Source organism: Aricia agestis, chromosome Z (assembly GCF_905147365.1).
Source record: "Aricia agestis chromosome Z, ilAriAges1.1, whole genome shotgun sequence".
NCBI classification, from domain to species: domain Eukaryota; kingdom Metazoa; phylum Arthropoda; class Insecta; order Lepidoptera; family Lycaenidae; genus Aricia; species Aricia agestis.
Window position 1 is genome coordinate 77,745 of NC_056428.1, and position 16,566 is coordinate 94,310.

Sequence of the window (16,566 nt, forward strand, 5' to 3'; positions counted from 1 at the left end):
TCTGACCCCCCTGGAGATGTTGAGTTCCGCCAGGTTGATCTTCGATCGGGCCTCGAGCAGGACCTTGCTGTACGTGAGACCCTGCTCCGCGGCCGACGCCCCCAGTGTCAGAGTGACAGCCGCAGTAGCAGGGTTCCGTATACGAGCCTTCCGCTTCTTCTTCTTTGTCTTCTCAGAGGCGGCCTTAGATGGTGTGGCCGCCTGCTTTTTCTTCTTCTGGCCCTTTGAGACTATTGTGGTCCATTGGGCTTCATTGGGCAGCGAGCTGGTATGTGCTTCCCTCTGTGCCGCTTCCTGAGCTGCCATTGATGGCCGCTTCTTCTTTTTCTTCTTCTTGGCCTCAGCCGCAGGCAATTCCTGTGCGGCTGGGGCTACTTGGGAAGCCGTTACTGTGCGCTTCGGCGTCTTCTCTCTTTCTTCTGGCGGCGGGACGTCAACGTTGTCCGCCGCCAGTGGCAGTCTCCTTCGTGGTTCGGGGAGGAGTCTATCCTCCAGGCCGGCAAGCCTCGCGTTGAGCATATTGCCGAAGGTCTCCACGTTAGAACGGGAGACCTCGGCTAACAACTCTTGCAGGTCCTTGCCGGCGGGAGCAGGTGGTTGCCGGCGCAACTCTTGCAGCTCCTGACGCAAATCCGTCACTTGCTGCTGAAGTCGCGCATTCTGCTCCTCCAACCTCTTCATTTCCTCCGACATCGATCGGCCCTTTAGCTCGGTGACGGCCGCCCTGATGCTGACGACTGCCTCCTTGAGGGCCCGCACAAAAGTGCCCTTCAGGTTTTGAGACTTCGTGGCGACAGTTGTTACAGCCTCCAACGAAACCTCTACACTTTGAATCAGAGCGGCGTTGGTCTGCTCTGACTCTCCTACCTTTGGGGCAAACCTTTTTTTTTTTTTTTTTTTTTTTTTTTTTTTTTTTTCCGGAGGGGGAAATGCATTACGCATACCACCCAGGCGCAGGGGGCGACCCGAGCGGTTATGTGGGACTCCCGTAGTTAATGAGACCACGGTATACCCACTAAAACCCCCCCCCCCCCCTCTTCCGCCACGCCGCATATTGACGGGGCCACAGGAACGATACACACATCTGCGACCCCGCCAGCGGCCCGAAGACTCCATGATGGGCGCACAACATATGCGCCCTCCTCCTCGGCCCCCACCAAGGCTGTAACAGACGCCCCCCGAGTCTGCTACTTGGAGGCCATGTGGCAGATCAGGTCTGTGGCTCTGCCACCGACCACACCTCGGCCGCAGAGGATAGGGCAAGCGGCGCATCGTAATACCTTCTTGCCTCCTCCTCTGCGGCCCCACCAATGCCGTTCAAGCGGAACGGCCCCGCCAGCTCGCAGGGGGGGTAGGGAAAGCGGCAACCTACCACAATGCCTCTCCCCCCCGCGATCCGTCCTCGGCCGCAGAGGATAGGGCAAGCGGCGCACCGTAATACCTACTTGCCTCTTCCTCTGCGGCCCCACCTCGGTGCGCATCCGCAGCGGACTCCTCCAGTCCGCTGGGAGCGCCCTCCTCGGGCCAGGCGGCGACACCGGCCGGCCCTGGTTGCCTCTTTGCTTCACCGCGGTTGTCCAAGCCGCGGTTACTAGAGTAGTCATAGGTTGTGCAAATGAGGAAGAAAGGAATAAGGTAAAGAAGAGGTTGAGCACCAATGAAGAACTAATTGTTGAAGATGTGAGAAACAAAAACCCCCTTCTAGCATTCAAAGATGTGATGAAGGTCGACGTAGCTGACTTCGTCACTGCGTTCTGCAACCAGAATGCAGACATCTTTGAGGGCTTGAGGGGGGAGGAGAAAAAGGTAGAAGTAGCGTACGTGAAGAATGCGAGGAACCCCCTACAAAAACATCTCGTGGCCAGAGTCAGCCCACAGGTATGGAAGAGGTGCGTGAATGTTGGCCATGCCCATATTGGGCTTGGCAGAGTGCGTGTGGAGGACCATAGTCCGTTGGTGCAGTGCTCCTGTTGCCTGGGGTATGGGCACACGAGGAGGCACTGCGAGGAGAGTCAGGTGCGATGCAGCCACTGCGCCGGTCCTCATCTGAGGACTGAATGCGACAAGTGGCGGCGGGGAGAGAAGCCCAAGTGCATCAATTGCGCGAAGGCAAAGAGAGGCAACGAGGAGCATAGCGCCTTCGACAGAGAGTGTTCGGAAAGGAAGAGGTGGGATGCTCTGGCCAGATCGGCGGTAGCGTATTGCTAAGGTTGTCCCCGGTGAGTACTTCCAGTACCGAATTCTGCAGGCCAACCTTCAGCGGAGCCAAATCGCCACAAGGGAGCTAATGCTCGAAGCCACCAAGCGTAAGGCCTGCGTAGCGCTGCTGCAGGAGCCCTACATAGGTGGGGCCCGGAGTATGAGGACACACAACGGAGTGAGGGTCTACCAGAGCGATGGTGAAGGGGGCGGTGTTGTCAAGGCGTGTGTTGCAGTATTCGACGACACGTTGGACGTCGAGCTGCACACGCGCCTCAGCAACAACAACATTGTTGTGGCCACCCTCCGAACCAAAGCCTGGGAGATGGTTGTTGTGTCCTTCTACTTCGAGCCCGACAAGCCTGTGGGGCCCTACCTGGACCATCTTATGCGGATAGGAAGAGAGTTGGGATCCGATAAGATGGTCTTGGGAGGCGATGCCAATGCAAAGAGCCCGTGGTGGGGTGGCGATGTGGAAGACCCGCGAGGAAGAGACGTGTCTGCTGTACTGGAAGCAATGAGCTTACACATACTCAACACCGGAGACATACCCACGTACGACACCGTCAGAGGGGGTAAAAGGTACACTAGTTTCGTGGATGTGACAGCATGCTCCGACGATCTGCTGGACCGAGTGGGCGACTGGAAGGTGGAGGAGGGTCTGACGAGCTCGGACCACAACGGCATCTCCTTCGGCATCACACAACATAAATCCACAGGCACGAACATAATACGTACCACACGCATCTTTAACACTCATAAGGCAAACTGGACTCAGTTTCGTGAGAAACTGACCCAGCTGATGTCAGACAGACAATTGACTGTACAAGCGATAGACTCAATACAAAGCACACAACAAATAGATGACGCAATAGACAGTTACACAGAAACCATAACACAAACATGCAGAGACACTATGCCGACCAAAAAGCACACACAGAAATTCACCTTGTCGTGGTGGAATGATGAGCTCGCGCAGATGAAGAAGGAGGTCGCCACGAGGAAACGCAGGATCCGAAACGCAGCGCCTGATCGCAGAAACCGCGTGGTTGGGTTGTACCTGGAAGCGAAAGAGAAGTATGAGAGTGCAGTGAAAGAGGCTCAAGTAGCGAGCTGGAAGGAGTTTTGCCGAAAACAGGATAGGGAGGGGGTCTGGGAGGGCATCTACAGAGTGCTGAACAGAGTTGGAGGGAGGGAGGAGGATCTGCCCCTGACAAGGGGCAGTGAAACCCTCGACGCCCGAAGCTCCGCAGAACTGTTGGCGGAGACCTTCTACCCCGCGGACCTGGAAAGTGATGAAAGCGAGGAACATCGACGGACACGCCGGCGTGCGGAGTCTTTAGACTCCGAACCGCCGACGGGTCCGGACGACCCTCCTTTCATCATGGAGGAGTTGAAGAGAGCCGTAAGGTCCTTCAACCCCAAAAAGGCCCCCGGGGCGGATGGTCTCACGTCCGACATCTGCCAGCACGCTGTAGATTGTAACCCGGAATGGTTCCTTGCCCTGTTGAATAGGTGCCTCACTGTCGGCTACTTTCCCGAAAAGTGGAAGCAGGCGACAGTGGTGGTGCTGAGGAAGCCGGGAAAGGAATCATACCGGGTACCAAAAGCCTATCGACCGATCGGCCTCCTTCCTGTTCTCGGCAAAATCTTCGAGAAGATGCTGGTCGCCCGACTTAGGTTCTACCTGTTGCCCAAAATAGGCCCCAACCAATATGGCTTCATGCCCCAAAGGAGCACCGAAGACGCCCTCTATAGGTTGGTGAACCACATCAGAAAGCTGAGGGAGGAGAAGAAAATTTCTGTTGTGGTATCGCTAGACATAGAGGGGGCCTTCGACAGTGCTTGGTGGCCAGCCATAAAGGTTCGGTTGGCTGAAGTTGGGTGTCCGGGGAACCTGAGGCGGGTGTTCAGTAGCTACTTGAGCGGCAGAAGAGTGAATGTAAGATATGCGGGAGTGGAAGTTGGCAGGGGGACCAACAAGGGATGCGTGCAGGGGTCCATCGGTGGACCGATCCTGTGGGATCTCTTGTTGGACCCCTTGCTCACTTTGTTAGAGGAGATGGGTGTCTTCAACCAGGCGTTCGCAGACGATATCGTGTTGGTGTTCGAGGGGACCACGGCTTTGGAAATAGAACTTAAGGCTAATGCCGTATTGGAAAAAATTAAAATATGGGGAGAACAAAACAAATTAAGATTTGCACCCCATAAAACGTGCGCCCTCCTTTCTACCCGGAAATTAAAATATGATGTGCCTCGGCTAACAATGGGAGGTGTCGACCTGAAATACTACGACAACATTAAAGTACTGGGCTTGACAATAGACAGCGGCCTTACATTCAACACCCACGTGACCAATGTCTGTAAAAAGGCAATCGCACGGTATAAGCAGCTCGCAAAAGCGGCGAGAGTAGGATGGGGGCTTAACCCCCAGATAGTTAGAACTATATATATTGCCGTAATAGAGCCGACTATTTTGTATGCATCAGCAGCGTGGGCACCCACCGCGGAAAAGATGGGGGTCCAAAAAAGGCTAAACTCCGTTCAACGGGGTTTTGCCCAGAAGATCTGCAGAGCATATCGAACTGTCTCCCTGAACTCTGCAATGCTGTTGGCTGGGATACTCCCTCTTGACCTCAGAATTCTCGAAGCATCGAGGCTTTATGAGATCAAGAAGGGGGTGTCACACCCGGTGTTGAGGGACAGGGAGGTGGAGCGAATGGCTCCTGCGATTGAGGACCCACATCCGGCAGAGCAGGTAGAGCTGAGGTTCGGGTTGGTAGATGAGGACTCATATGCTGACGTGGTTAACAGCCACGTCCATAGGATATATACGGACGGCAGCAAGATTGAGGGTCGAGTCGGAGCCGCACTCTCCGTATGGAAGGGTGAAGCCGAGACGAAGGCCGTCAAGCTTGCATTGCCGCCGTATTGCACCGTCTACCAGGCCGAACTTCTAGCGCTCCAAAGAGCTGTAACTGAAGCCTGCAAGAGTGGAATGGCAAAGGTCGGTATCCTTAGCGATTCTAGATCGGCACTCCAGGCAGTCACTCTTAGTTCCCCTCATCCCCTGGCGGTGCAAACAAGGGCGGCCCTCCGGAAAGCTGCATTGCAGAGGCGGGAGGTCTCCTTGTTTTGGATCAAGGCGCACGCAGGGTTGAGAGGGAACGAGAGAGTAGACGAGTTAGCCAAGGAGGCCGCTCTGGGCTCGAAAAGGAAACCCGACTACGATCTGTGTCCTGTTTCATTCGTCAAGCGTATCTTAAGAGAGGATACGGTTGAGGAATGGGACAGGAGATATGAAGTGGGAGGGACGGCCGGAGTCACGAAGCTCTTTTTCCCAAGCGCTGCTGCTGCACACAAAATAGTCAAGAAAATAGACATTACACATCACACAACACAGATACTGACTGGCCACGGCGGATTCGCCTTCTACTTGAACAGATTCAAGTTGAAGGAGGATCCGTCGTGTTCGTGTCAGCCCGGAGTTGAGGAGACGGTTCCTCATCTGTTATTCGAGTGCCCGATTTTTGCTAGCAATAGATATGATATTGAGCAGAAATTGGGCACATCGATGACGGGTGAGAGCCTGCCTTCCATCCTGGGGGGAAAAAAGAGGGAAATATTTCTCTCTTTCTGTAAATATATTGTTCAATATGTAAATAAGATCAACTGTGATAAATGAGTGTGATGTTAGATGTAGGCTTTACTGTGATATTAGGGTTAGTTGAATGTTGTGCCGTAGTTTTATCGTTTTACTTTTGACATTGAATTTTAATAATTATCAGATTTTATTGTATTGCATTTTATTTTATTGAAATTATTGTATTGAATTGGAATTTATATTTTATCGTGCTAGTCTTTTACTGTAATAATCTTTGGAAATTATGGAACATCTTGATGTTCATAAGTGTATACTTTACAAAGTTACTATAAGAATTGACACGTACGAAGAGTACTTATTGTTGACAAATTACTATTGTAATACAATGTACTAGATGTAAGAACGAGAACAAATATAATTGTACGAAATCAATCTAGGAACCAAAAAATTGTAATAAATAGTTATAAGACCATTATAAACAAAAGAAACAGATTTAAAAAGAGCAAAAAATGAAAAAAAAAAAAAAAAAAAAAAAACAGCAGAAAACAAGCCCTGATAATGTTAGGGGGATGTATAAAAAAAAAAAAAAAAAAAAAAAAAAAAAACCTAACCTAACCTAACCTAACCTAACCTAACCTAACCTAACCTAACCTAACCTAACCTAACCTAACCTAACCTAACCTAACCTAACCTAACCTAACCTAACCTAACCTAACCTAACCTAACCTAACCTAACCGTAGGCTAAGATGGCTTAAGGACATCGAGGAAGAGGGTAGAAGAGTAAGATTCTTCTGGCTCCGCGCACACGTAGGGACGTCCGGGAACGAAAGAGCGGACGAGCTCGCAAAACAGGCGGCTCTGAACACCAAAGAAACCCCGGACTATGATCAAATCCCACTGTCCTACATAAAGAGGAAGATCCGTAAGGAATCAATACGAAAATGGCAGGACAGATATACGAACGCGGATACCGGAGGAACAACGAAAAGATTCCTGCCTGAGATAGAGAAGTCATACCGCTTCGTAAGAACAACAACTCTCACACCCACCCGCATCCAGGCCATGACTGGACACGGTGCATTTGCTCACTACCTGCACCGCTTCAAACTGATCGGAAGCCCAGGATGCGAGTGCGATCCAGACGCTGAAGAAACGGTATGGCACATCATCTTCGACTGTCCCCGCTTCTTGCACCAAAGGTATGATACAGAACAACAGCTGAACACCAACCTACAGGAAGCGGACGTACATAAATACTTGGAGGACCAGCACGCCAAAGAAGTGTTCCTGGCTTACATAGACAAGATTTTCAATATCGCTAAAAAGAGGTTCCAAGACCAACAAAACACTGACAGCACAAATAGCACCCTTCAAAGAACGGAACCTACGGACCCCAGTGTTCCACTCCAACAAAGAACGGTAGCTCCCCAGTTCAATATACTGAGATGGCTAAGAGAGGGAGAGAGTGGAACACCTTCGATCAGAACAAGGAAAGTGGTTCTGTTCATGAATAACAGCTATGAAAGATTGGGAATAAGTTTCTGCTCCACCGCTGGCAACAAGAGAGTCGCCATTTCACCTGGGCTGGCTCTCTTACTTAAAGGCAGCACGACAAGGACGACCATGAAGAGGAGGAAATACGAGGAACTGGGCGAGGAGATGATCGACGGACAACCATGTAGGATAGTACGCACTAAAAACAAATCTGTGCTACTATTCGACAAAACGACCGAAGAAACTCAATTTGCCAGAGCCTGCGCGTTCTTGTTGAGGCTAGCCGAAGCCAACGGCAATACCATCGGCCCAAGGACAATTAGTGTGGACACCATGAGTGTGGACTTCGACAGAGGAGAGGTGGCAGACTATCTCGGGTGCGTCAGAGCAGCAGACCAACACGAGATCGTGGTGTATGAAGGGAGATCCCAAGATCTAAGCTTCCTAGTACCAAACAGACCACCCGAGACAACATCAAGACTGACCACAGTGGAACCACAGCGAAGCCCAACAACAGAACCACAACCTACAACACCTTCAGATGCGGGGCAGAGTCTCGATCCCAATTCTAGACAAAATGTGCTGCAAAGAATCAGGAAAAAGATAAACTCGCTGACAAACTGGAGAAAATCATCGACACCACAAAACACAGAACGTGCACTATCACTCCCAGGGCCATCTACTGAGACGCCGAAATCAAGCGCGGAAATCTGGGCTGAAAAGGAAAAGGAATTAAGGAGATTAAGGACGGCTGAAAAACAAAAAGAGATTGTCACCGCGGCCAAACAACAAACATCCGCCGCCAAAGTCGACCAGCAAATCCATCGGCTGGTCACTAAGGAGAGCCAACACTTCAGGAGAGAGCCTCAAGAAGGTCTCGAGAGACAGCTGCCCCTACGACCAGACACATTCCGAAGCCCAGACACCCAAGCAAACGCGCTCAGCAGATTTACCAAAGCCCCAAAACCACCGCAGAAAGCACCAATAAAACAATGCCCAACAAAGGCACAGGCAGGCCTGGTCAAGAGTCCAACCCTAAGGAAAGTGGTACGACAAGAAGACCATATGATCAACGCGTTCCTGGAATATGTAGCCGTACTGGAGGCAAACAAGACCATCAGAATCAAGGAATGCGAAGACATCATGATGTCGTACCAAAAAGGCAAAGATGGCCTCCTACAAATCCAACTAGAGGAGGCCCATGCAACGGTCTATAACAACAACACAGCGACCGTCCTTAGGGGACAGGATATGACTACCCATATGGCGGCGTTTAGCGCCACCTCAGGAATAGTCCTCCTGGACGAAGACCGGACTAAAAGAAGAGGACAACCCGTCTATAACATTCCGTCTCGCGACCCCATCGTCGTTACCACCAGGGGGACAGAAATATGGCTGGAAGACAGGATCCTACAAACATCCCAGATCCTGTCTGAGGTAGAGCCCCCCGACGAATGGACGATCCCAGCAATAACTTGGATAAACGGGGTCCCGGGTTGCGGGAAAACGACGTGGATAGTCCAAAACTTCAACGCCGAAGAGGATGTAGTTGTAACGACAACAATCGAGGCAAAGAAAGACCTCGTGGAGAGAATCCGGGGAAAGGCAGGCCATGAAGCTTCGAGGAGGGTGCGCACAATCGCATCCCTCCTAGTAAATGGACCGAAGGGACTCGAGGACCTGAAACGCAAGAGGCTGCTTGTAGATGAAGCACTTATGAGTCACTTCGGATCCATAATACTGGCGGCGCAGATCATCAAAGCCGAGAGCCTGCTATTAATAGGGGACGTAAACCAGCTCCCCTACATTGACCGGGATAATCTCTTCGAGCTGTATTACTATCGCCCGTATCACCTCGCAGATGTAGCCAAAGATCTCCTCTGTACACATAGGTGCCCGCAAGACGTCGCTATGGCGCTGAAGCAAATACACAAGGGCATCTACTCCTCAAGCAACATCATCAAGTCCCTGGCAATAACACCCATGACCGGGACGGAGATCCCTAAAACCGACACCAACACCCTGTACCTGACTTACACCCAGCTAGAAAAGTCAACTCTGAGGAAGTCAGGTTACGGTATAGGAGAGGCCTCAAAAGTACTTACAATACATGAGGCCCAGGGATTGTGTTACAAGAGAGTCTACGTCATCAAACAGCAAAAGAGGAAGTTGCAACTACACGACAGTGCTTCACACGCGGTGGTTGCCCTGACGCGTCACACGGAACATCTAGTCTACTACACCGACGACACGGATGACGCGCTGGGCAAACTCATAAAGGGAGTGATGGAAACACCTGTTAAGGCCATCATGGAGTACAACGCCAAGATGGCCATTAAGAACCGGGACCATTCCACTATCAAAAACTGGTCTCGGCCAAAGCTCCATGATGGCATATAAAACTGATAAAATACCGGACTGACAATAAACAATCAAGAAGACGACATCAGCCACCAACAGGTGGCCAACAAATACGCCCCCACCACCAACAGGGGGCAGAGGACATGACAATGAACAATCAAGAAGAAAACAATAGACACAAAAGAACACACCCCTCACCCAGCGAGCGGGACCGGCATGGACCAACACCTTTAACATCCCAGAAACTCCACCCAGCTTTGGTGACCCCTATACACCCGAGCCAATGCCAAAACACCGAAAGGCAAAGGGTGGAGACAAATCGTGAGGAAAGTGGAAAATGCCGGACTTACCCACTGGGCTCCAACTGAGGTCCAAAGATAAAAATAATCAAGAAGATGACATCACCCCGGAAGATCAAGACTTCGAGGACATCCCAGTCAAGAAGATGACTTCCGGGAAGATGACAGCAGCCACCAACCAGGTGGCCAACGAAATAAGACCCTCAACAACACCAGAGGTCACGACATATAGAGCCCCTTCAGGGCGAATAATGTAAACCGAAAATGTAATCCGACGCAAAACGATAGCATAAAAAGAAAATATATTAATATCAAAAGAAATTTAATCAGGGCACGGGCCATATAGGCCTGTGGAGTTTAGAAAAAAAAAAAAAAAAAAAAAAAAAAAAAAAAAAAAAAAAAAAAAAAAAAAACCTAACCGTAGGAAGGACGTCAATAACTTTGCTATTAAATTTCGAAAGGCGCTTCATTTTCCAAAATTGAAGTAGCTTTTTCTTTAAAATAAACAAGATTTGGACCCAGAAAATACCCAAAAACCAAATAAACAAAAATAAACTTGCGACTGACATAGCGTTTTTTCGATTCGGCCGACGAGAAGCGTCAAAAAACTCTAAATAAAGGTTGACTGAACGAGGTTTTAAAAACCGAAATTAGATTAGGACCAGTTTGTCTCCTTTTGGAACAACTGCTAGTATATAGGACGTAAGGACTAACTGTGATAAATAAGGTTTTTAAGACTGAGTATTAAATAAGTAATTATTGACTAAGTAATATAGATATTATATAAAATTCATAAAAAATTAGCTTTAATTAGGGATATTTACAATTTTATAGCATTATCATAATTAGTTCTTGACGTATGAGACCGAATATCACCATATTTGGTGTATTCGATAGCTTAATTTTAAGATATTGACGCTCTAAAACTCTAATATAATTTAATAGTGTTCCTACGACAAATAAATAGCAACGAAAAAAGGCTGACTCGCTTCTTGCTTTTAAGAAACACTGACTCTCTATAGATATAATCTAACGATTTAAATTTAAAATACTGACAAATATAAACATATTAAGTTATAAAAATAGATTATATAATATTAGGAACGCTCCTATAAAGGAATTAGGACAGCTGTGATAACTAAGTATAAGTATTTTGACCAGTAAACATTCTATAAGTATTTATTTTATACAAATTCTTAGACGAAATATATACATATTTACAAATATAGTTAGGACTAGTTATAACACAGTAGTAAATTAGAGTGTAGACCGATTACATCATTTTTGGTGTACTCGATAGACTAAGATATTCCTATTTGACGTATTTAAGACAAGGAACTCCAAGCGGAGCGACTTTTACACATAGGCTAATCAAGCATTAGAACGAACAGTAAAATAACTAAAAATAATTGACTAGAATTAATGAACATTGTTAGTATAACACTGCAAAATTAAATAAAATTCTTGCGAAATTGCTATTAAAGTTGGACAGGGGCTAAATATCCCATACAAAACTATATTAAAGTCCCTTCATAAATAAAATAGCAACAAAAAGTATCGTAATTGTGTTCTGCCAATATATATCGAAAGTCAGCTCATATTTCCTAGGACATAACTGGCTTCTAAGTAAAATAAAACAACACTAAATAACAAGCAATTAGAATAAATTATTATAAGTAGAGTCTTAAACATTAATAACAAATAAACTACAAAAATTCTAGTCATTTACTATCAATATAAACCAAACATTTACTTTTTAAAAAATTAGCCTAAATATATTTTAACTTATACATTTTTACAATTATTATTTTTATATACAATTTTATTATTTGACGCGTTCCCCCTTAGTTAATTAAAATGGCAACGGTACGTACGCCGTGTGGCCCAGGGTCTCAACCCCGAAAACTAGTAAATAGACATTCGCTTGACAGCCTGCAGGACAGCCCGGCTTCCAAGACTTTTAGTATGGACACTAGCGATAATTTGGATGACATTAATTCTATATTAATGGATACATCTCGTTTGACGAAACATAGTATAAGTCTGCTAAACCAGACTAGGAACATGAAGGGAGAGTTAAAGTCTGGCTTGGCAGACAACTTGAAAAATATACAGGATAGGATAGGAAAAGCCCTCGAATCTAATAAGATGCGAGAAAAAGTGAGAAAAGAGGATAGAATGACAAAGGACTTAGGAGTTCAGTGTGACAGGGAGATCAAGAGTGGAAGCTGTGGCTGTGATTGCAAGGCGCTTATCCAGGAAATGTATGATAAGCTTAAAGGTAATTTACAGTGCTTGGGAAGCAAGCTGAGCGACGAAATAAGATCTCAGCTTGACTCTCAAACAGTAAGGGTAGAGGAAGTAGGTATAGCTAGGGCTAAATTTATAATAGAGGAATCTAAAAATAATGTAAACAGTGCTATAGAGGAGTGGGAGGCCAGGGCCTCGGCCGAGCCGCGAACCGCTACGTACGCGGAGGTGGCGCGCGACGGGAGACAAACCCCGCCGCCCGCCACCCCCGCGGTGATAGCCGGCAAGCGACAGCCAAAGCCCAAGACCCTCCACTCCCTTGTAGTCACTGATAAGGAAAATTTTATGTCGACGACCGACATTGTGTCGGAAGTAGGAAAGATAATAGAGCCCACCAAGGAAGGAATTAAAATAGATAGGATAAGAAGAGCGAAAGGTCGAAAAGTTATTATAGGTTTTAGCGATAAAAATGAAAGAGATAAAATAAAAGAGAAAATAGAGAAAAGTGATAGTAATTTTAACGTAGAGACGATAGCCAATAAAAACCCGCAGGTGGTGCTGTATGGGGTGCTAAAGACGACAACGGATGACGACATATTTTATGCCATTAGACATCAAAATAAGCACCTTCAACCGGTACCACCTCCGGGCGTTTTATACAACTTTGAAGTAAAGTATAGGCGAAGGGGAAGAGACCAAGAGACAGAACATGTGGTGTGTACGTTGTCCCCTCGACTGTGGCAGACCTTTACAGAAGCCGGGTACGTCTATATAGGCATGCAGCGGGTGCGTGTCGCCGACCAGTCCCCCCTTATACAGTGCTCGCGCTGTTTAGGGTACGGACATGGGAGGCGACATTGCAATAGCGAATCCGAACCCGATAAGTGTAGCCACTGCGGAGGGGACCATCGTAAATTTGAGTGTGACAAATTGGAAGAAAATCCGAACTGTATTAATTGTGAAAAAGACGGTTGTAAAGACACCAAGCACGACGCGTTCAGCGCGGAGTGTCCGGTGCGAATGAGATGGGACGCAATAGCACGGGCAACCGTTGCATATGACCCTGATGACCAATAGCATTGACAATCCATAAGTCATCGTTAATAATATTATGTAAGCAACTTAAAATAAATATATGTAAAATAAATAAATATAGTATATCATATAATTATACATATAGTATGTAAGGAATGCAAATTGGAAATCCCTTAAACTGAGTTTAAGGGACCCAAAAAACGCAGTATATAATTTAGAATAGTTATATCAACAATGTAATACTATAAATTGAAAAAAAAAAAAAAAAAAAAAAAAAAAAAAAAAAAAACACTTGTCATATATATGGTTATGATAAAAATAACAAAGCATATATAGACTAAGCAAATAAATAAGCAGTAACAATTATTTTTATACATAAGAATATATTATTAAATATTTATTATACGAACAATATATTATAACATAGAAAAGTATTTACGTACAGATGTTTATGAAATTGAATATATGTAATTGTGTGATATGTAATATAACAGAAGAATATAATATGTAACTTATATATAATGATGTAAACAATACTAAAGAAATATAAAAAATGTGTCAAAAAGATAGTATGAAACAGAACTGTAACAAACAATTGTAAAATTATACATAGGTAATTATAAGGTAGCCATAATATAGTCCAAGATAGAAATAGAGATCAATAATATGTAAATTATAGATAACAATGTAAACAACACTGAGGAATCAGAAATATGTACTAAATAGATATTATAAAAAAGATATTATAAAAATAAAATGTAAAGCAAACCAAATTAAAATTATATATAGGTATATAAGATTATGTATAAGATGTTAATGGAATTTCAATGCTATAGAAATACCAACAATATGCAACTGTACGTCATGCATCCCACTCAATTGTAAGAATTATTTCGTAAGTAAATAACTCCAGCAAAACAAATTCGCACCGAACACTCCCGCGAATAAAAATTGATGTAGTATTAAGCTTTAAGTATATAATATGTAAATGTAAAAATGATTAATGTAAACAATTTGTCAACAAATTAAGGATAAAATGTGACATGCAAACAATTGTCCCTTATTATGTATGGGGGAACAAGAGGTCCCATATAGGGGCCATTAAAAAAAAAAAAAAAAAAAAAAAAAAAAAAAAAAAAAAACCTAACCTAACCTAACCTAACCTAACCTAACCTAACCTAACCTAACCTAACCTAACCTAACCCCGGCACCACCGGCTCCAGGCTCATGCGGCCGAGCCTTGTCGGAGGGAGCTCCTCTCCTGCGGCGCTTTTTCGAAGCGGGGGGCGGCTTCTTGCCTGTTGGACAGCCACCGCTTCCCAGGACGTGCCCGCTCTCCTTGCCGAGTGCTTCGCAGGAGAAGCAGTCGGGTTGCTTCTCCCGGCACTCGGCGGCCTTGTGCTCCGGTTTTCCACAGCGGAAGCAATTCCGACTGCGGTCTACCGGGCACTGGCATGTCGTCGCCAGGTGGCCGGTCTCAAGGCATCGGTAACACCGCATAGGCCTCGCGGCCAGCAGTGTTACCTTCGCCGAAACCCAGCCCACTTGCAGCCGCTTCATGCCGATAAGCTTTTTAGCGGCCGCGACGGGGACGCTCAGCCACAACGAACCGTCGCCCCACCTTCCAATCTTTATTGGGCCCGTCCTGATAGAGTTGGACGGGCACCCTCCCTCCCTCGAGACCGCCTCGATGACGTCGGCGGTCGTCGCAGAGTCGTCCAGCCCGGCGATGCGCATTTCGACGCATTTCACCGGGCGTCCGATCTTCGCCACCTCCGGGTCCAACACCTCCCGCATCTTTGCGGCGAGGGCGTCCGCTTTCTCGTTGGCGCCCACACCAGGTATGGTGAGAACGCGCGCGCCGGTTTGGGCCTGACGGAAGCGGAACTCAAGCTTGTCGATGTTGAGTTCCACCATCCCGGCCGTTGCGGCGTCTTTCGCCTTTAAAAGGACATCTTTGTAAGTGACCCCCTTCGCCGCGGCGCTCTCCATCAGCGTGACGGTGATGGCCGCGGTTGCGGGGGCACGGAGTTTCGCCCTCTTCTTTTTCTTGGGGGTGGCTTTAGCTGGAGTAGCTGCCCCTTTCTTCTTTTTAGACCTGCGCGGACCGACTGTGGTCCACGGGGCCTCGGCAGGAGGGGCGTTAGTGTTCTGCCCCCCCTTAGCTGCCTCCTGAGCGGCCATTGATGGTCGCTTCTTTCTCTTCTTTTGGGGCTTCACAGCCCTCTTCTCCGCGGGAGCAGCTGGCGGCTGTAAAGGAGCCGCCGCGCCGCCCGCCGAACTCTCGTCCGGTGCCTTCGCCGTCGCCGACTTTTTCGGCTTCGGTGTCTTCTTTTTTGAGGCCGCTGTTGGTGGGGCGCCGGATAATGGACCAGCACTGTCCGCCGCCAGTGGCGGCCTTCTTCGGGGCTCCGGGAGGAGCCTGTCCTCCAAGCCAGCAATCCTAGCAGTAAGCATGTTGCCGAAGGTCTCAATGTTGGATCGTGAGACCTCCGACAACATCTTTTGCAGGTCGTCAGCTGCGGGACCAGTGACGCGACGGCGGAGCTCCTCTAACTCCCGGCGCATCACGTTCACTTGGCGCAGAAGGCGGTCATTTTGCGCCTCCAGTGCCCGCATTTCCTCATTCATACCGCGGCCCCTCATCTCGGTGACGGCCACTTTGATAGACGCGACCGCCTCCTTGAGGGCCCGCTGGTAGGTCCCTTTCAGGTTGGAGGACCTTGTGGCGACCATGGTCACCATATCTAAGGCCCTCTCTACGTCAGCTGCCAGGTCGGCGCTGGTCTGATCCGTGTCCTCGGCCGGGACAGGGCTTGCGCGAAGGGAGGCTCGCGCTTCCCTCGCCTCTCGTGCTTCCCGCGCCGCCCGGGCTACCTCCTCGACTTTCGCCCTGAATGTAGCCCGGCGTTCCTCCTCCTTCTCCTTGTTAAGCTCTGCTTGAGCTCTTCCAAAGCCGACGTATTGGCCGTTGGTTGCTGGCCGGCCACGTCCCTTCTTTGCTTTGGGCACCGCCCCTTTACTGATGGGCGGCTCCATGTCGTCATCTGAATTGCGCCTTTTCAGGTGCGTCCTAGCCGGTGGTATTGTGGGCAGGCCCTCGGAGTCCATTGATATGTCCGAGGCAGTATCGTCGGAGTCCGCGGGCCAGTCCTCACTGTCACGTCCGGTGGAATGGTCTCGTCCTTGTGGTGGTGGTACGGAGAATTCGCGCATCACGTCACGCAGAACGACGCGAGGTGAACGCGTCAACCCCATACCGACCTCTTCATCATGTCCAGGTGTGCCGGGTTTCGGCTCGGCAACGTCCCGCCACTGCAGCA